A 21498-nucleotide genomic window follows, 5' to 3' on the forward strand; every position below is an offset into this window, starting at 1 on the left:
GTGATTTCTGATTGTGTAGGCGTGAGGTTTATCATTGTATGGTAGTGAATAATGAATGGACTTTGGAATCTCTCGAAAAGAAAACAAGCAAAAGTTTAATTGCGTCATTACAAAAGGATGATAAAAATTAGGTGTACTATTAGATAAGAAATGAGGCGCGTTTCTGCAGATTCAACTAGGAGAGAGTCATACAGGGAACATTGGCAAGAATAACAAAAAGAATTATAGGACATTTGTTAATACACTAAAAAATATATACGTTGGTGCTAGAGAGAGTAAAAACTGTGTAGAATGATAGAAATGGAACTACATTCAACAAATAATTGACGATGTTGCGTACAAATAGTACTCTGAGATGAAGAGGTTGGCTCTAGACAGGAATTCTGAGCAGGTGGAACGGCCTTTGCTTTCTGCGTTCCCTCACATACTGTGGTTTGTCGGTTAGGGCAGGACTTTACACAAGCAGCTGAAAAAAAAGCAGTATTCGGTTACGAAGTAATTTATGGAATTGCTATCCATTCTCGAGACTCTTCATGGTACGGTACTTTCCGAAAGTTAAGTGTAAAATTGGGAAAAAATACAAGTACTCCACTGATACTTGCTATTCTTGTCATAGTCATAGGCCAAGTCAAAACCTAGGCAGTTAAAATTGTTTACCTGGCCACTAACAATACTTAACGACACTTTTGGTTTGCATAGATTGTATTGCCTAAGAAAACCTTATTTAAATGTTATTACTCGATACTCTACCGTTATACACAATTTTCTAAAAATTCTAGATGGGAAATTCAAAACGAAGAAGACATTTCAGTATTGATGAACCATTCAGCTGGTGTCAGTCTGAACAATATAAAACGTCATCTGCTTGTAGCATCGACAGTATAAATGTTAAAATGCCTTGTTGCTTCGTACAGTTGGCGGGAAACATAATAATAATAATAATAATAATAATAGCAACTATACATACAATTTTTTTATTATTTTAGGAACTCAACCAATTTCCAGTTACGATTGACAAGGATACTTGACCGGAAGAAGTCAAACTGGAGCAGTTGACCTAATCTTTCTGCATAATCAGGAACAAGACACAGATGCAATACGAGTACACAAGAAAGATCTAAGCATGAGAAAGACTTGAATTTATCAGTGTTATCGCATGATCTCATACTGGAAATACAAAAATAATTGTAGATTGGGATAATTAAAAGCTCTTCACAACGGAAGGTTGTTACGGGAACCACAGTTCCTCTCTAAGCGTGATCCTTCTGCAGGTCATACGCTCCGGCCTTCCTCTGCCCTCTTGGCTGACTAACGAGTCATTTCTAGAGCGACATGTAGTTTATCGTGGACTTGGAAACACGGTGCAACTTGGCATTTTCCATATATACAAATCGCTATCGTAGGCGAAAGAAGGGATTCTTGGGAGGAAAAATCCTAGCCCTCAAATATTTGAAGTCCACCTCACATCCACTTAGCCACCAAGTGACACACAAAATTCATGAACGATGAAGGAAAGGAATATTCATGTAATGAATAAAAAAACGCACAACACAAGTGTAATATTTTACAGTATTTGTTACTTACTTGACAAATCGGTTTCTGGCTATTATGCTATCATCAGGTACAAAGATAAATATGTGATACAGTGAAATTTTGTAGGATCAAGTATTTTCAACTAGTGCATCTATTGAGTATCTCCATTTCCAGAGCCGGCCGGAGTAAAACGACTTCCTGACACTTAGATCAATATTCCTTGCCATTGCCAGTCTAGATTTTGTATCCTCTCTACTTCGACCATCATCAGTTATTTTGCTCCCCAAATAGCAAAACTCCTTTACTACTTTAAGTGTCTCATTTCCTAATCTAATGCCCTCAGCATCACCCGATTTAATCCGACTACGTTCCATTATCCTCGTTTTGCTTTTGTTGATGTTCATCTTATACCCTCCTTTCAAGACACTGTCCATTCCGTTCAACTGCTCTTCCAAGTCCTTTGCTGTCTCTGACAGAATTACAATGTCATCGGCAAACCTCAAAGTTTTATTTTCTTCTCCATGGATTTTAATACCTACTCCGAACTTTTCTTTTGTTTCCTTCATTGCTTGCTCAATATACAGATTGAATAACATCGGGGAGAGGCTACAACCCTGTCTCACTCCCTTCCCAACCACTGCTTCCCTTTCATATCCCTCGACTCTTGTAACTGCCATCTGATTCCTGTACAAATTGTAGATAGCCTTTCGCTCCCTGTATTTTACCCTTGCCACCTTCAGAATTTGAAAGAGAGTATTCCAGTTAACATTGTCAAAAACTTTCTCTAAGTCTACAAATGCTAGAAACGTAGGTTTGCCTTTCCTTAATCTTTCTTCTAAGATAAGTCGTAGGGTCAGTATTGCCTCACGTGTCCAACATTTCTACGGAATCCAAACTGATCTTCCGCGAGGTCAGCTTCTACCAGTTTTTCCATTCGTCTGTAAAGAATTCACGTTAGTATTTTGCAGCTGTGACTTATTAAACTGATAGTTCGGTAATTTTCAAATCTGTCAACACCTGCTTTCTTTGGGATTGGAATTACTATATTCTACTTGAAGTCTGACGGAACTCCATTGCGTATTGTATACTGTTGTGTTTACAATTTAGCTGCTTGAGGAATTTTTGATGTTGTCCAGTAGCACCTGTCCATATGCACCACACACTATCAACATACCTCAATCATTATTCAACCTTGGAACAGAGTGGATTATTTTACAGAACTGTTTTTCAAAATTCTACGTGAAGATTTCAGTAAGGGCTGAACTGATGTTTGTGTATCCTGCCATTGAAACGGAAATAATTTTGTGTTAGACAAGTTTGTATAGCTAACCTTGTGTCATTTGTCACAACCAGGTTAATTCCTGATTCGCCTAATGCAGTAAGTCTATGCGAATGTTTAGGCACTCCTGAACAGGTATATTAGTGTATAAGATGCTAACATCAAAAGAGACTAGTTGGCTGTTGGGGGAGATTTGTATGTATTTTAACTTTTTTCGTCTATGTCAACTGAATTACGAATCCATGACTAGGTTTAAACTTGCTTTTGATCTTGATCACGTTATGTACCATGGAGCTGAGAATGAAGGCATTACAGGATGGATTGAGATATTATATATCCTGAGAGCTACAGGATTCAAGTTGTTGCGAAAGTTCATGACTGCTGTCTGTTGTGACTTTTATCCACAGGTCTATGAAGCGTCAACGGATCTCTCAGACAAGTGGTGGATTCTGGTTTGATTCTCAGTACCAATAAAGATTTTTTTGTTGCAAAAATGGCTACAACCGAGTTTTCTGAGTCAGGTAAAGGCATTTCGGTATGTACTAATAAGGGAACCTATGGATCCAGTGTAGTTAACCATCTTTAGTTATCAGCAAACTGACAACCTGTCATTCAAATACTGCCAACCTGGAATTCTTAATGTAAGAGATGCAGCGGTAGGCGATGGTACTGCACTGAATGTAGACAACAATTTTAATTTCATTTTAACTTCTCTATGTGTGAAAAGTATAACTTTTCGTTTTTATTTTGTGATCCTACCCGTAGTAACAAATCATCCTTCACAGATCCCAGCAAATCTGAAAAACCACTTTCACATGAAAATTATTGTGAATCCTCGCTCTCTTGAAGGAGATATTTCCAACGAAGGGAAGAAAAGCTAGGTACTTGGCTGGCGCGTTCTCCTCTTTATCCACTTCCCGGTTCCTGGCTCTAATTGAGAAGGCCCTGTTAATTTGCCGAGTCGAGTACCCATTGTCTCTGAACACCGTCCTCAAATGCGCAAGTTCCTTAGGCAAATTCTCTGCATCCGACACCGTATGTGCCCTGTGCACAAGGGTTTTAAGTATACCCATGGTCTGGGATGGGTGATGGCAACTTGAAGAATGCAAATACAAATCAGTGTGCGTGGGCTTACGATAGACAGAATGTCCCACCGTGCCGTCACTCTTCCCTTTAACCAAAACATCCAGGAATGGAAGGCAGCCATCTTTCTCTAGTTCTCAACTAGAGCCAGGAACCGGGAAGTGGATAAAGAGGAGAATGCGCCAGCCAAGTCCCTAGATTTACTTCCCTTCATTGGAAATGTCTCCTTCAAGATAGAGAGGATTCTTAAGAATTTTCATGTGAAAGTGGTTTTCCTCCCGCCTTCTAGGATTTCGAATTTGCTGGGATCGGTGAAGGATGATTTGTTACTGCGGAAGCCGGGAATTAACAAAATACCGTGTCAATTTGAAGTGCCTATATAGGACAGACAACGCGTACAGTGACGAGCGTTGTACAGAACATCAACGTTACACTCAAATACTGCAACCCAATAAGTCTACAGTTGCGGAACATTGTATTTTTAACGGGAATTCAATGGAGTACGACAAAACTTCGATTTATCCCGCACCAACAACTTTTTGGGACGCCATTATCAAAGAATCAGTTGAAATACGCATTGCGGGAAATCTAATGAACCGGTACAGTGGTTACCAATTGAATAACGCGCGGAATCCCGCAATCTTCGAAATTTGCTCGAGACGAAGACGTCAGAAGACTTCGATAGCTGCTGCCAGCGACAATCCGACGGCAGCTTATTGCAGTTCCACCAGCGAGGGCGCTGTTGCTGGGAGGTGTGGCCCTTCTGCCTCCGTGACTGCAACGCACTATTTAAGACAGAGTGGAGAACGTCTTCGTCAGTCCTCGTTCGCCTCACCTGAAGATGGCTGGCAGTTGTCCAGCCCAAATATCGTGCAATGAAGTTTACGCTGACCGGCTGAAATCCCGAAATCTTTTTGAACAGTTGATTCGCCGGGAAAATTTCAAATTTTACATAAACATCGTTCAAGAAATGTTTAATCAGATACGTCGATTCTCAGTTGCAAAAGGAAAACTTGGTATTTGTCGGTTACAGCGCCATCCACCCGAATGGAAAACAGTGGTCTGAATAAACAGTATGTATTTTTGATGTGGAAACTGAATATACAATAATATGGAACGCTCCCACTTGAAGATGCAAAATTGACCCCACCCACGTTGGAGGGGTGGTGAGTACACAGCGAGTTGGAGCAGACAGATGTTTCCTTTACTAATATTAACTTTTTATCCAGAATGTTTTTTTCTGTACGATGCGTTGTTTTCGAGAGATCTGGTTGTCTCAAGTTAAAACAAAGATCCTGTATCTGTACCCAGAAAAAGACCACGACATGTATGTCGGAATGTGCGTAGTATGCTTGAATGATCCCCCTCCAAGCGGGGAGGGGGAGCTGTTGAAATCACTCTGTTTAAGTCACAATTTCTCAAATTTTGTAAACATTAAGCGAGATTTATGTTGGAGGAAGTAGGAGGAAGTAACAAATTGTCAATTCATTTTATTACGTTCACATTCGAAATTATGTGAATAATGTTTTCCGAAGTACATATACGTATACTGAAAAGTCTCCTACTGAAATTTGTACATCGTTTGCTCTCTCTCTCTCTCTCTCTCTCTCTCTCTCTCTCTCTCACACACACACACACACACACACACACACAAACACACAAACACACACCGACTCAACGAAACTCTAGCGAACTGCGTATGTCTTCTACAATCTTCTCCATTTCTGTTCCGTATTTTCTCTAGTCTGATAGTCGTACAAGAGACTCGAGTATTTTGGAACAGTCTGGCAATATTAAATATCGTAGTTCCTAGTGGGAATATCGTACACAACCTCTGAGGACACTCATGTCATTGTGTAGTGAGGGTCGACCGACTGCCAGAGTGGTGATTTTTTATTTAGCTACAGGAAGGATATTTTTTTACGGTGACCTCTCTAGTTATAAGGAACATCTGAAAGTTCTGATGCAACTATTACCTTTCTTCCAAATGTTCTTATGCACCCACTTTTCTTTCATCAAAAATTTTGGACCTCTCCTTTGAGATATCACTACCATTGAAAGAAAATGTCTAATAGAGACAGAAAATCTGGGACATCGTCTATAGTAACTTATTCTCCATCCAAAAGTCGATTAGATGTCGAACCAAGAGTTAAGCAACAGCTCAGAGGGTACATAGATTCTAAGGACGAAACGTAAAACGCGAGAAACAGAAACATACTAACAATAATAGGAACAGAATTTTTTTCAAAAAAATTAAATTTACTTCTAAAGATGGCGACGATGAACCTTTCCAGTGCGATGTACCGTCTGATATGGACTTCGTAGCATCAGCTGTACCGGAAGACAACTATGCTACATGTTTGGCTTGTAATCTGTGAGTCCATCTCCATTATGCTGACGCAGAGAGGCAAGATCATATTGGTGATTAGTCCAATAAATGAAACTAAGTTGCCATATCAAACTACAAAAATATTGTGAATTGTATTATACTTAATGGACACATCGCTAAAATTTCATTACATCATGTTGTTTGCCAAATGTCGTTTGTTACTTTCATTTCTGACCCTCAATCCCACATTACCTGACTATTTCATATTATTCTCCATTCTATACATTCTTTATTTGACTTCTTTTTAATATGAAGAATATACGCAAATTACTTTCTGAAATGATATAAATTACCATAATTCATTTAAATTACCACAATAAGTTATACTCTATATTCTTTTTGTACATTTAGTCATTCTCTTAGCAAGTTACGCCAAATCTCCTCTATTCTAATAGCACGTCTCAAAACCTGTTTAAAGCAATCTCAATGAAAACGAACACTTTTATCACCGAAGGGTGTCACTCTCGTTAGATCAGACTAAATAAACAGATTGGTCGTAGTATATTAGTGAAGGGCGACCTTAGGGACGGCGGAGAAGAAGTGCAGAGATATTGTACTTAGGCTATAAAGAACTATCATCAATGGCTTTGGTTAATTCCCATATGTTGCTATAAAACTATTGCAATAATGGTCCTACGTTCGTGACGCTCTCGATCAATACCTGAAGTTTCATAATTACACCGCTTCGTTTTTCTTGAGCAAAAACTGATTAAAACCTTGACCAAATTAAGCACAAACGTCATGAAACAGCATCGAAAAATAGAGAAACGAGGTCATCAGAGACGTAGCTGCGATTGGGAAGAGGATAGGGAACGAAATAGGCCGAATTTGTCTGCCTTAAGAGGTTTACGGAACCACATAAAACCGAAACCAGTGTGGACTCGAGGCTTTGAATTGCCGTCCTTCCGACCCTAGCGACTAGACCAGAGAATTACACCTTCAAAAAGAAAAACGAACTGGTAGCACGATTACACACGTTATTTTAATTACGCAACCAGCCAAGAAGAAAACTGAAGAAGTTAGCGAAATATTGGACTGGAGCTGAGATGAAATGAGCTAGAATATAGACTACTACACCCAAACCACGCCTATTTGGTACGTACCAGATAGTGAATAACGGGATTTGCTATACTGAACCAGTGTCAAGCCTCAAAAGTAATGGATAACTTTTTTCATTTCGAAATGTGTTAAACACGAATGATTTTTGGTTGTGTTTGCGTGGGGTAACTTACAGATGGAAACACCCAGATAAGTGCACGCTTAAACATAATTGCAGCTGATAGACAAGCGTCCATATCGCGCTGTTTTATTTTAGCTCGAACGGAATCAATACAGCGTCCTCAATATGTTGCACGAGCCAGTCATGGCCAGAAGAGTGTTCTTTGTAGTTATTAGTGCATTAACTCGGGGCTAAATGACTTCCAACGTCACCAAATTGTTGGGGCTCGCCATGCTCGTATGCTTCCATAGTTAAGGCAGCCCAAGTGTTTGCTGTTTCGAGAGGAATCGCATCGAGCATCTGTCCCGCATGCATGGAAAGCGGAAAAACATCGTCCAATAAGTCACAACTCGGGCGATAATATGCGTTGAGTGATCGTGACAGACCGTCGGTTGAAAAGGATTATGACGAAAAGTAAGATGACGAAAGCTGTAGAACTGAATATCGCAGCCGCGCGGAGTGGCCGCGCGGATTGAGGCGCCATGTAACGAATTGCGCGGCCCCTCCCTCCGGAGGTTCGAGTCCTCCCTCGGGCATGAATGTGTGTGTTGTTCTTAGCATAAGTTAGTTTAAGTAGCATGTAAGCCTAAGGACCGATGACTTCAGCAATTTGCTCCTTTAGGAATTCACGTACATTTGAACATTTTTTTAAATATCACACTCACGAAACCGTTCGCATAAAAAAAAATACAATGGGAACTCCATAAGCAGGGAACTGCACGGCGAGCTGGAATTCGAAAACCAGACATCAGTGATGCAAGTGCCCATAACAGGAAGACATGGTCCGAAGCCATAAAACCTGGACTATGAAGAAATGGGAGAAAGTCAGCTGCTCGGATGAGTCTTGTATCACAGTGTTTCCAACTTCTGGCCGAATTTACGTCCTAAGAGTGGAACATGACAGAGGTTCCCTGATGAATTACGAATTGCACTTTGGCAAGCCGGTCGGCACTATCCAGTTTATTGTTGCTGTCGGAAAAATGTAAAAATTATAATATTTGTCTGAATCGGTTGCGAGACATCGTTTTACGAATTATCAGTGTGTCTATCAACGAATTCGTTGACCAATAATCATTGGTCCTTGCTTTTCTTACAAGCAAGCAAGCCCAAACCGTTTTCTAAGTTCGGGTCCCGTAACGTCGACAAATTTGGCATTTTTTTTTTTAATCCAGTTTCCTTCTATTGCAATTTTGACTGCAGTACTTTTTGGTTTCGTTGCTAATATATTCAAATAGATCGTTCCCAGTATATAATTGTACGATATCCTTGAAGCTCTGTGTATCTTTGGAAAATATGTTTAGACCCGGGAATCCTTCAAATTTATTATTGGTCCTCGGTAATTCAAAGTCTGACCACTGTGCACTGCCTTCTTCGTCTGATTCAGCCGAATCAGTTGGCAATCGTAGCGTTCGCCGAATTCTTCTTGGACGTATTTCACTATCTTCATACGATTCTGCTACACTTTCATTTTTTTTATCCAATGTCTTTTTCCCAATCGGCCAAGTCGTCCGGAACGTCAGACAAGACGTCCGCGCATTTATCGTAAATAATCATATTGTCTCTTTCATCCGCCATGATGAAAGGGCACAAGTGCTCATAAAAACAAAACACTTGTTCACATGTGTAACTTATTGTTACCTAAACAAAACACCAACAGAATGCAAAAGATACTAACGTGCTGTCGCCGGCCACTGCGCAATACCATGCTGACGACACCACTGTGGTGTCACCAGCCGTTCACCACTATTTCGCGCACGACACCACTGTGGTGTCGCCGGACGGCATAGTGTTAATAAATTCACATACCTTACACAATCATTAATTCACCAAAGTGAGACCATACTTCTGAACACAGTACTACATGGATGCGAAAACTGGAAAATAAAATAACTGAAGCTTTTGAAATGTAGTGCTACCGAAGGGTGCGGAGAATTACTTATATTGATAATGAAGATGAGGTGCTCCACAGAATAGTGAGGGAAAGAATATGTGGGATGCACTAACCAAAGAAGCGATAGGATGATGGGACATGTGTTAATAACTGCGTTGGTAAAACAGAGACTGGAATGTATCCAGACATTTAATCGAGGTACATGAATGTAAGTGCTACTCTTAGATGAAGAGGTTCAGCGGGAGAATAAGTCATGGAAACTTCTGTTTCGGATGGAGAGTGGGGCAGTGGCTGGTCATTATACGAGAATTAACGGTAACACCTTCAGCCGTGTGTTTGAATCTCTTTATTCAAATGCGACCGGTTTCGGGGATACACTACACCGTCAGCAAGTCCCTCTACCGGGAATAACAGTAGCCTGCATTAAATCTTTCATAAATTCTGACCCTCCCCCCCCCCCCCCCCCCCCAAAACAAAACCTGTAAGGTCTATGGCGACACTCCATCAGCTTAAAGAGGTCAAACTAAAAAATTACAGTAAAATATAGAAACACAAAACGTTACTTAATCTCTGCGCATTGTATGACCATTACTAAAATAAAATATTACATCTTCTTGTAGAAATGGTCAACAGCCAATCAATTGCAAAATGAAAGGTTTATTAAAACCCTTTTAAGTATTCTTCAGAAGGAAATACTGAGGAACGCGAAAAACGTCATATACAGTAAAAATGTAACTATAGAAGAACAGTGATACCTACCTGCAAGGAAGCAAGTATTTCAATATTCACTTCAGTCACTTAAGATTAAAATACAAATGATGAATCTGATTATGTACTTGTTCTTTACTTGTCACAAGACGATAACAGTTTTTAATACCGTTGTAACAGACCGGAAGACTGAGCTACCGAAGTATCAAGCTTCTACGAAAGAAAAACTAGAGGTTTAGAAAGTTTGTGATTCAATTCCAGTGTAGAAGTCGCCCGTAAATAATAAAATGAGTACGTGGCTTATGCACACCAAAATCTGTCTCGCGCCTGGATAAGAACGAAACACGAGAATATAAAAGACAGTTTGTTCCTGAATTTCAATCATAGAATAATACGAACTAACCGTTAAAATGATGTGACATCAGCATTCACCACGACCCGGCAAACATCTGGAGAGAAAAGTAATCAAGTGCCTTCCGACTATTGTTTAAAAGTGCCGTCTGTAGCTTCAATATAATATTATCGATATGAACCATCGTTTACTGTTCATCAGTAGTAATCAATATCATCGTTGTGGAACGAGTTCTGTTCCTCAACAGCTCAGTGTGGCTGTTGACTGGGGCAGTATGAGACCAGATCACGTGGCGGAAACAATTATCTGCACTTAATGCGCACCCTAATAAATGAACAAAAACAGAACAAAATCTGTAATACCAACAGTAGTATTAGCAGCTGGGTAATTGATTAAGCGGTTTTATTGTAGTTTCGCAGTGATTGAAACTAACTATAGAACTAAACTTTTTTGTAGTATTATCATTTTTAAAAAGTAGCCTGAATAAATAATTTATACATACACTTATTATTACAAGTACCGTGTGCTGGACATTTTCGCAGGAGATATATATAAGTTACATTGGTTCAAAAGAAAAACTTTTTTTCGTGCTGCACTTTTTTTCATTTGCACAGAAAAAACAGTTGAAAGCAAAATCTTTGAAAGTTGGCCCCACTTACAGAAACAAATGACACTATACACACAATAAAATTGAGACATAAAGAAAAAATGCAACCTTTCAACCAGTTTGCAACCAGGGAAAGCTACTTTGCTTATGAATAATGAATTAGACGCTGATCTTTAAGTATAAGGCGCGTTCAAAGAGAAACAAACCGGAGGCATAGTTACAGAAACCAGTATCTGTATATTAGAAGTATTTACCCTGGCTGTTGAGACAGTTGTCCCACTGTGACAAAAGGCGGTGAATGGGTGCCTCATAAAATTCCCGGGGCTGCGATGTTAACCAGTTCCGCAAGTGTAGCTCTACGTCGTCTTCCGAGATGAATCTTTTGCCCTTCAGAGCCTTTTTAAGGGAACCAAAAATGGCGTAATCACAGGGAGAGAGGTCCGGACTGTATGGAGCGTGACCGAGAACCTCCCATTGAAATTGATATTTCAGGACACACACTGACGATGCTTGTAATTAAGGCTCCGGCCGGGGTGGCCGAGCGGTTCTAGGCGCTACAGTCTGGAGCCGCGCGACTGCTACGGTCTCAGGTTCGAATCCTGCCTCAGGCATGGATGTGTGTGATGTCCTTAGGTTAGTTAGGTTTAAATAGTTCTAAGTTCTAGGGAACTGATGATCTCAGATGTTAAGTCCCATAGTGCTCAGAGCCATTTGAACCATTTTGTAATTAAGGCGAAAAGACAATTAAAAAAACTTAATGTGCAACTTACAAAAAACGTTTTTCTTTTGAGCCACTGTAGCTTATTACTACTCACAAAATTGTAAGCTGTATGACCTACATTATCTTCCCAGATAATGGGCTGTAATTATGATGAATTAACAATTAAAGCAATTTTATTACTACAAAAAACAGAAGCTTTTAAAAAAATCTTTATGGGTGCAACACTACAGTGAAGTACGTTTAACATGAAACTCAAGGGACTACAGTATTATTCCATTTTAAACAAATTTTGTGGTAAACAAAGCATTAGAAAAAACTGCCAACACGACGCTCTTGTTGCCGTATATTCGATTCCTAATGTCCTTACATTTTCAAAAAACGCAGTTTAAAATTTTTCTCATTGACAAAAAGGTTAGTTCTTCAGATCCACCCAACTGAATCCTTCATATATGGTAGCTGAAGGTGGAGGTGGGGCGAAAGGAAAGGAAAGAAACGGATTACCGATGTCGGCTGTATCGGGACATTACGCGGAATCAGCGGCGACGAGCGAAAATGTGTTCTGGACCAAGATTCGAATCCGGGATCTCCTGCTTGCCTTTAATACCGATCAGATACACATTTTCGCTCTTCGTTGCTGATTCCGCGTAATTTCCCGATGCAGCTGACTTCAGTGATCCCTTCTCTTTCTATTCCGTTCTTCCCACCTCCACCTCTAATTAACAAATTATGTATCGCAGCTGCGGGTTCCGTGTGGTGTCCGAAATAACAGACACCACGCTTTCACACAACTGACTCCTAGCAGTACATCGATTCTTTCATTAGAGACCTCCCGCTCAGAACACTATAAAATTTTTCTTCGATTAGCAACGGTAAAATAATATATCGATGTTGAAGAAATATTTCACTTCATAGTGTTTAAGTAATTAAGGCAGCGTAGACGACAATAAATCTGTAATCTTACTCGATGGCATTTTCTTTCTTTAAATGTCCCAACCAGCCAAAATTTGCGTACAATTCGTACTATAAAAGTTCTGATATGAGAACATTCTGAGATCTAGTTAGCTCGAACCAAAGTAACAACGTAGTTTCGCCATACTCATACGTTTTCCCCATGGTTCGATATCACCGCAATTTCATCTCTGTTTCTAATTCTCGTCTGAAATTTCCACTTTCGACCACTTTTGATCAACTGCATTAACAGCGACAACTTCGTATCGAGTGATTTCTCTGTCATTAAATTCGTAGTACCTGTGCTTAAAAACCAAAATCCACTAATTTCAACACTCTTGTCATCAGACTCAAAAGCTGAAGTGTTTTGGGCTGTAACATTCACTGTATACTTTGTACAGTGTAAAAAAAACTGATATTCTGGTAGACAACCAGTTTGCAGGAATCAGACAGCGGAGTCTTTTCGTGTTAACGTCGTTTAATTCGTGTTAAGTGAAACTGGAACCGCAGTATTATTTTGTTTAACCGATTTTTTTTTTACCAAGTGCTTTTATGTTAAACGTATTTCATCGTAGTGCAACTTAATGTTGGCACTTAGACAGTACAAAAAATCTCACGAGCTGGCTGTTTGAGAACGACCGTACGGCTTATGCCGGTTGGCGTAATTTGCAGGTGCCGGTCACGTTCCCAGAGAATGTCGTCAGGAGGAACCAAGTTTTAACGGCGACCGGTAGGGCTCCATGCGGAACCGAGGGAAGAGATACAGTGAGGGGTGGATCTCCCGATTACAGCCCTCTCTGCAACGGCAGGGAGCGTCAAATGCACGTCTATTAAAACCAGCGATTAACTGCTAATCTCCTTCTTAAAGTTCCCTTCCCCTGTGCTTTCAGTGTCGCTGCCCCAATCTCTTCCTGTAAAATACTTCTAATTGGAAAGATACCACTGTGCGATACGGTGCCGTGCCAAATACCGAAACTGAAATTTTCCTTTTTTACTCTAGCAGCGGAATATGCAAGAAGTATTTCGAAGGAAAAGTGCTATTGAGAACTATTCAGAATTTTAATTTGTTACGCTAACTTTAAATTTGTGCAAAAGAAGATAGTGTAGCCGTACAAGTTCAGATGTCTTGGACACCTGGGGCAATTTTCAAATTATCCTTGGCTGTTGCTCGTTTTTGACCTACCCAAATCCACCTAGGAGAGCAGCTGAGGATGAGTTCTTTTTTACAAGGTAGCGCTGCAAAAACCCTGAAGAATTTTATAGAATATATTTAGCAGTTTCTCCTTACTTAAAGAGATGGAGGAGGAAGTGTGTCAGATGTTAACAACTCATCAACACGCGTCTTTGATAACAGAGCACCATCTCTTTAAAACTATAGCTCTCCAAATCACCTTTGCGAAATCGGAAAAAGACCTACATCAAAGTGCAGATTGGCGGTTGAAGTCCCACATCTAGTTCAATCTGCTTACTGTAATCAAGGTTTCGTCTCCCTCTTAATTTTCAAATTTTTACCCCCCCCCCCCCCCTCCCCCTCCCTCCCTCTCCTCACCGCACACTTCCCTCCGTTTCCTCCGTTTCAAAATTGCCATTTCCTTGATGCCTCAGGATGTATTTTAGGTATGGAATTGCGTGGAAAACTGATCAAACTAGTCTTCGGACTGATTACCACAACAAGCAATGAAAATAATAATAATAATAATAATAATAAGACTAACTGGGTGACCCACAGAATTCTTTGAAACACTACACTTATTTATATCTCAGTTCACCAGCCATCTAAAAGTATCGAAGTTCAACCTGTATTAATTTTGTGCTTAATTCTGAGTATTTGGGCTGTCATCAAATGAAATAAGAATAGTCTGGTATCAAGTAGATCAGCATGAGCTGTTCAAAACTCTTCAGGGGAATACTCCAAACAGAAGCAGCTGTATGAACATCAAAACCTCTGCAGGCACGCGAGTAACTGAAAGGTGAATTATCTCTTACATATTTTTTCCCTGATTATTAATGAGATTTAAGTTGAAGTTAAATTTTTAAATTTAATTTATGATTTAGTTCACAAGTCTAAACAGAGGCTCCGGGTGAGGTAGCACCTCCTGTGAAGAAAGCTTAGTGGACGATCGGAGGGGCTTCGCTATGTGCAGTGCGAGCCAGAATAGTGAAACTGGAAGCTCTCGTAGAGAAGGCGTGAAATGTCTATGTATGTCTTCGTGAGTTGTTGGCTTTGTATCTATCTATCTTGAAAAAGTCATGGAGAACGGTGTCAGCGAGATATAAAAAAATCAGTTACATTCATGTTAATTGAAAGGAAAAGGAATTGTCAAGAGGCAACAGGAAGGAGTCAAATAAAAGACAGCTGGTCAGATTCAAATCAAATTGTATCGAATACTCATTTTATCAATGATCCAGATTTCAGTTACGATAGTAAGTGCTGAAATAGGAATGTGAGATGCTGCGGACGAGTCTGCTAAATGGTCAACACCATTTCACGCCTCTGCTACGAGAGCTTCCCTCTTAACTATTACGGCTCGCATTGTATACAGCGAAGTCATCCTATCGTCGACTGACCTTTATTCACAGGAGCTGCTACCTCACCTGGACCTTCTATTTAGACTTGTGAACTAAATCATAAATTAAACTTAAAAACTTAACAACAACTTACGTACAAACTCATTAATTATAACAACTCCATTCAACCAATACTCCAAGTTCTTCGCTTTTCCTGACATATTTACAGTATCATCGGCAGTCATCAAGGCTTTTATTTCTTCTCCCTGAATTTTAGTTCCCTTCCCAAATTTTGTTTCCTTTACAGCTTGCTCAGTGTACAGATTGAATAACATTGCGGACAGGATACAACGCTGTCACTCCCTACTCAGTTACTGCTTGATTTGAATTTGATTCGACTCGTACAATTGCAGAATGGTTTCTATACAGGACATAAATAACCTTCCGCTCCTTGCGTTTTATCCCAGCTAACTTCAGAATTTCAACGACTGTACAGTTCTTTTTTCCTCTGTGTGTGTGAGGGGGGGGGGGGGGGGGGGGTAATCAGTCTTCTGACTGGTTTGATGCAGTGAATTCCTCTTCTGTGTTAACTTCTTCATCTCAGATTAGCACTTGCAAACTACGTCCTCAATTATCTGCTTTATGTATTCCAGTCTCTGTCTTACTCTAGAGTTTTCGCCTTTCACAGTTCCCTCTAGTACCATGGAAGTCATTCCCTCATGTCTTAGCAGATGTCCTATCATCCTGTCCCTTCTATTTCTCAGTGTTTTCCACATATTCTTTTCCTCTCCGATTCTGCGCAGAACCTCCTGATTCCTTACTTTATCCGTCCCCCTAATTTTCAACATTCTTCTGCAATACCACATCTCAAATGCTTCGATTCTCTTCGGTTCCGGTTTTCCCTTAGTCCATGTTACACTACCCTACAATGCAGAGTTCCAGACGTACATTCTCAGAAATTTCATCCTCAGATTAAGGCCTATGATACTAGTAGACTTCTCTTGGCCACGAATGCTCTTCTTGTCCGTACTAGTCTGCTTTTGATGTCCTCCTGCTCCGTCCGTCATTGGTTATTTTGCTGCCTAGGTGGCAGAATTCCTTAACTTCATCTACTTCGTGCCCATCAATCCTGATGTTAAGTTTCTTGCTGTTCTCATTTCTGCTACTTATCATTACTTTCGTCTCTCTTCGATTCACTCTCTGTTCATATTCTGTCCTCATTAGGTTATCCATTCCGTTCAGCACATCTTGTAGTTCTTCTTCACTTTCATTCAGAATAGCACTGTCATCAGCGAATTGTATCATTATATCACTTCACTTTGAACTTTAATTCCACTCCTGAAGCTTTCTTTTATTTCCATCATTGCTTCTTCGATATACAGATTGAACAGTAGATGGGGAAGATTACATACCAATCTTACACCCTTTATAATCCGAGTACTTCGTTCTTGGTCGTCCACTCTCATTAGTCCCTCTTTCTTGTACATACTGTATATTACCCGCCTCTCCATATAACGTACCCCTATTTTTCTCAGAATTTCAAGCATCCTACACTATTTTGCATGGTCGAACGCTTTCCCTAGGCCGGCCGAAGTGGCCGTGCGGTTACAGGCGCTACAGTCTGGAACCGCAAGACCGCTACGATCGCAGGTTCGAATCCTGCCTCGGGCATGGATTTTTGTGATGTCCTTAGGTTAGTTAGGTTTAACTAGTTCTAAGTTCTAGGGGACTAATGACCTCAGCAGTTGCGTCCCATAGTGCTCAGAGCCATTTGAACCATTTTGAGCTTTCCCTAGATCGATAAATCCTGTGAAAGTGTCTTGCTTTTTTTTTAGTCTTGATTCCATTATCAACCGCAGTTAGCTTTCTCAAAAGTTTTCTCTAAATATAATATGTACGTCTGCGTTTCTTCTTACATAAGTAAAGGGTCACTACCGCCGGCGGTTCGAGTCCTCCCTCGGGCATGGGTGTGTGTGTTGTTCTTAGCATAAGTCAGTTTAAGTAGTGTGTAAGTCTAGGGACCGATGATCTAAGCAGTTTGGTATCTTAGGAATTCACACACATCTGAACATTGACTACTGCCTGGCTTATTCCTACACTTCTGTATAAACCAAACTACTCTAAACTACTCTTCCCCAAGAAAGGGCTTCTACCAGCTTATCCATTCTTAATTCAATAATTCGTGTCGGTATTTTTAAATCACGACTTATTAACTTATGGTCCGGAAATATTCACACACGTGGAAGTAAAGTCTAAGCATATTTGGCCCATGTCATACATCTAACACACCTGTTTAGATTCCCCATGATTTCCCTAAATCACTGCAATCGGACGATTTTTTTGAAAAGGACAAGGCCGATTTTCTTCACCATCCTTCCACAATCCGAGCTTGTGCACTGTCTCTAATGACCGCGCTGTCAACAGGATGTTTAACTCTAATCTTCCTTCCTTCTTCGACTTTGTTCTTTCAATGCTCTGTCAAATTTTTTTACAAGTATCATATCTCCCATCTTCATCTTCTTCTTTTTCTCTTACTACGGTATTGTCTTCGCGTCCTTTACCCTTACGTAGCCTTCCATAGAGAGTGTTACGTGTATTGCAGATATTTTTATTGGTGACTGAAGACAGTGTACTGAACAACATTACATCAGTATTTACATTAATTACAGACTAATATTATAGCTATTAGGAGCAGTATGTTTTTAGGTTCGTTAGTACCTCCAAGTACACGTGGCAAGAGCAACCTTTAATGGGTATTTTCATTTGGGAACTAGGGCAGGTGCTGAGTTTGGACACGTGGACTCAAAACGGTCTTTCTATACTGACAGGCGTAGTCCACTTAGTGGTGCAGTTACAACAGTGCAGAAAACATCAGGTAATAAATTATTTGACTTGTTTGTGGATAGACTGTTAGACGCAGAGAGAAAACAACTAACACAGTGAAGTGGGTGCATATTAAGGTGCCAATGATCACATTATCTCTACTTATACCCCCAACACCCTGTATACTGCTTCATCTTTCAGCTTCAGCTTCTTTGCTTAGTAGTGGTCTGCCATTAGGCTCTTGATTTTCATAAAGCTGATTCTCTTTCCTCCGAATGTCGCTTTAGTTTTCCAGTAGGCGGCCTTTTACACTTCATGTTAGTTTAATTTTTAGCTGTCTACACCGCCTTTTGTTTCCACCATTTGCTGCATTTTTATATATTTCTTCTTACGCCAGTTACATTCAGTATCTCGTGCCTTATCCAAGGATTGCTGCTTGGTTTTGTATTTTTACCTATTTCACCCTCTACTCCCTTCATATTTCAACTTTTAAGTTACACGTTCGTCTTCTGTTGTATTCGTTTCCCCTTTTCCACTCAATCGCTGTCTAATGCTCCTTCTGAAATCCTGAACTACTTGTGACTCTTTTGATTTGTCCGCTTTCCATTGCCTCAGTTTCCCACCTTCTTGCAACCTCTTCAGCTTTAACCTGCAGTTCATAACCAACAATATTCACTTCTGCCCCTAGAAATGTTTTTCAGTTTAAAATCTAGTTTATACGGTAAAGTGATGCGGATGATTAACAAAACAGAGAAATTTAGTGTTCACAAAAATGCCTAAGATTGGATGAGTAGATAACTAATCGGATAACTAATCGAATCTGGGATATAAGAGCTTTCTGTTACAATTTGACCATGAAAAGGGGCAGGTTGACAGCACAAATTTTGAGGCATCAAGGAACATGTAGTTATGTTTGTTATGAAGGGAAGTGTTGGGGAGCAAACAGTTTAGAAGGCGACCAAGGTTTCACTACAGCAAACAGGTTCGAGTGATGTAGGCTGCAGAAGTTACGCAGAGATTAAAAGCATACACTAACGTGGTGAGTTACTTGAAAGGAGCCTTCGGATTCAAAACCACAACAAGGTCTATCGGTTCTAGTTCGTGTTTAACGTGGAACACTGAGATTTAACACTCCCCTGACGTCTATTTGATTGTTATCGCATTATGAGTGACTCTTAATAAGAGGCCTCAGAAAACTGTATTAACATGACATATTATAGTTATTGCGTCCTCTGGAAAAGGGAAAGTTCCATCTCATGAGCTTCACCTTCTCTTGCGTGAAAAAACCGTTATGAGTTAAGCAACATTTTTCAAACAGTAAATGCTGCTCTTGAATGATCTTTTTAGGGCAAGTTTTGATCAAATTATTGCAGACAAAAAGCACTGTATAATATATGGAATTGTTACATCAAACTCTTGTTGCAGATCAGAATGCCGAAATTGTCTGACTCTTACGTGTCGTCCGTACCTAGGAAGTGAAATTTTAGAGTGACGCGTAAGCGGTAAGAAGTAAATAGAAATTAATGAAACCTGATCACAGCCACCTGTCCTCTACGAATTTTTTTTCATCAATGAATCGTCCATTTCCGAGCGAGCCACGTATAACACAAATAATAATTGTCTCCACTCTGCAACAAGTACTTTGGTAAATTTTAAGAGAAAGACAAACGTGAGCTCTTGAATTAGAGCTAAAATAATGAACTGACTGTACGAGGGCAAGGGCCCCATGAGTTGGCAGGCGACGGCACGTGAAGCAGTCGCAGCTCCCCCTACCCTGGCCCTCCCTTATTAAGGGTCGCTAACCCTGTACATTCCAGCTGTAGCCCATAACGCTGCGCGGTTATGACGACATTCCCGTCCAGTTTTTAATTTTCAACTTTCAATTTTGTATTCACACGAGTCAATATTTTATAATCCGAATGGAGGCTTGAAACAGTTAATAATTGGATTTTTAACTAACTTTCTAGCAGTACCTCCTTCGTTTCAGGCAGTAAAGAAAAACTTTTAATTTCGTCAAATGGTACTGCACACTCACAATGAAAAGAATACGAAAGATTATGGGATATTCTGTTCGGTAATCAAAGAAGTATCAAAAATTACGACCTCTCGGGTAAGTATGTTAACGCGCAAGATTTTATTCCGCAAACGTTACATGAAAAATATTTTCTACTCTGAAAATGTAACTTTTCCTTTTACTGCGGCCATTGTACACGAAAAATTCTCATTTCTCTAATCTCACATTTGTTTCCACCCATATGTTCCAACATTTTCACCGTACGTCGCATTCCTACCAAACAGCTAGCTGAAACACACGTTTCCTTCATTTCATCACTGCATTCATTGACACACATCCCACAGCCAGGATATTACAAAAGAAAATTAAATTACGGTTGCAGAATTTAAAACAAAAATAAATTATAACTTTCCATATTTTCATAGAATGGTTTGAAGAAGAATGCAGCGTATCTTCAGTGGGGCAATGGAAAAATAAACCATGATCATTCGTATGTGGTATACAAACAAATTTCGAAACAGCGTCATTACAGGTAAAGCTCCAGAAAAAAATGTTTTCTGTTATGACTGTACATAACTACAGTGTCTCTAGTAAATTACGTCGACAGTGAACTGCAAATGCTATTGCAAAACGCGGGGAATTCTCCACAAGAATTTCAGTTGTTGAAATCATTAAAATAGCTGATATGCAACGTAATCCGTTGCTAATATTTTTATTCAACACGGTTACCAAGAACTTTGTCTGGAGTGGAATCGTTATTGAGGTTCCACAGAAATTTTCCATTACTTTATTTTCCTTCCTTTTTGTAGAAAACTGACGATTTGTTATACGTTGCTCTCTTTGGTTTTAGGAAAGGTAAAGCTACCAGAGAGGGTACTTTGACGTTGCGCTTCATAATGATGGCATGACTTATGAAGAAACAAGGCACTTCCATAAGGTTTGTCGATTTAGATAATGCGCACACAATGTGACATGGGACGAATTATTCGAAATCATCAGGGTAATATGTGTAAGCCTTAGTGAAAGCGGAGCTATATATCATGCGTGCATGAACGAAGTGCTCCGATTAGGAAGTGTTTTAGACAGGGTTTTAGTTTTTCCTCTCCACTGTTGAGTCTATACGTCGAAGAAGCAATAGCGCAAATAAAGAAAGGTTCAAAAGTGGAATTAAAATTCAAGGTGAGAGGATATCAGTAACAAGATTCACTGATGACATTGGTAAATGAAATTAAAATTATTATGAGATCCTGAGTAAGCCGAAAGTAGACGAATGTGATGATGAGTAGCAGAAACGAGATCAGCGGTAAACCTAACGTCAAAATTAGGCACCACGCATCAGACGAAGTGAAGGAATTATTCTACTTTTCAAGTGAAACACATATAATGAACGAAGCAAGGAAGGCTAAAAGCTGGACTAGCACAC

The 21498-nt window shown here is 39.9% G+C and overlaps 1 protein-coding gene across 1 annotated transcript in view; it reads left to right on the forward strand.

The window, feature by feature from the left end:
* The window catches only part of LOC124596651, a 299480-nt gene that overhangs the window by 79444 nt on the left and 198538 nt on the right, over positions 1-21498 (forward strand). The window lies entirely within an intron of this gene.

Source organism: Schistocerca americana, chromosome 2 (genome assembly GCF_021461395.2).
Source record: "Schistocerca americana isolate TAMUIC-IGC-003095 chromosome 2, iqSchAmer2.1, whole genome shotgun sequence".
In the NCBI taxonomy this organism is placed as follows: domain Eukaryota; kingdom Metazoa; phylum Arthropoda; class Insecta; order Orthoptera; family Acrididae; genus Schistocerca; species Schistocerca americana.